Raw genomic sequence first — 488 nt, 5'->3', positions numbered from 1 at the left:
TGTTAACGGCACCCGGGGGCGGAGGCGATGGCAGCCCTGGGGGTCCAACGCTTGCTGAGACCCACACTGACGGCGTGGGTGGAAGCGGTTTGCTTAACATCCCACAAGACAGGCAACCTCCCCCCCCCACCCCTCCAAAAGCCTCATTTCAGGGGGTCCCAGCTGAACCGTGGGGAAAGGAAAGGGAAATGATCAAGGTCCCCTGGCCTGGCAGGATGCACACCAGAAGGAACGCAGCCCATAGCCGTGCTCTGCCTTCCCCAAGCCCAGGTGGGATCAAGCCAAGCAACCAGCTCCCCAGGCGGGACACCAGCACCCCAGGTCCACCTTAATGTGCCGGGTTTCCCAGGGAAAGCAGGGCTAGAGGGAGCTGGGACGGCCTGTCCGAGTAACGGGAGAACCCCGAGGCAAGAGCCGGCTTTGAAATCTAACGTGGCTACACGGGAGGTTGGCGGGCTGCTCCAGGTACGTTCCGTCACTGCAGCCAG

Source organism: Egretta garzetta, unplaced genomic scaffold (assembly GCF_000687185.1).
Source record: "Egretta garzetta isolate BGI_Z169 unplaced genomic scaffold, ASM68718v1 scaffold476, whole genome shotgun sequence".
In the NCBI taxonomy this organism is placed as follows: Eukaryota; Metazoa; Chordata; class Aves; order Pelecaniformes; family Ardeidae; genus Egretta; species Egretta garzetta.
The sequence above is the reverse complement of the archived record's forward strand: the minus strand, read 5'-3'. Positions refer to the sequence as shown.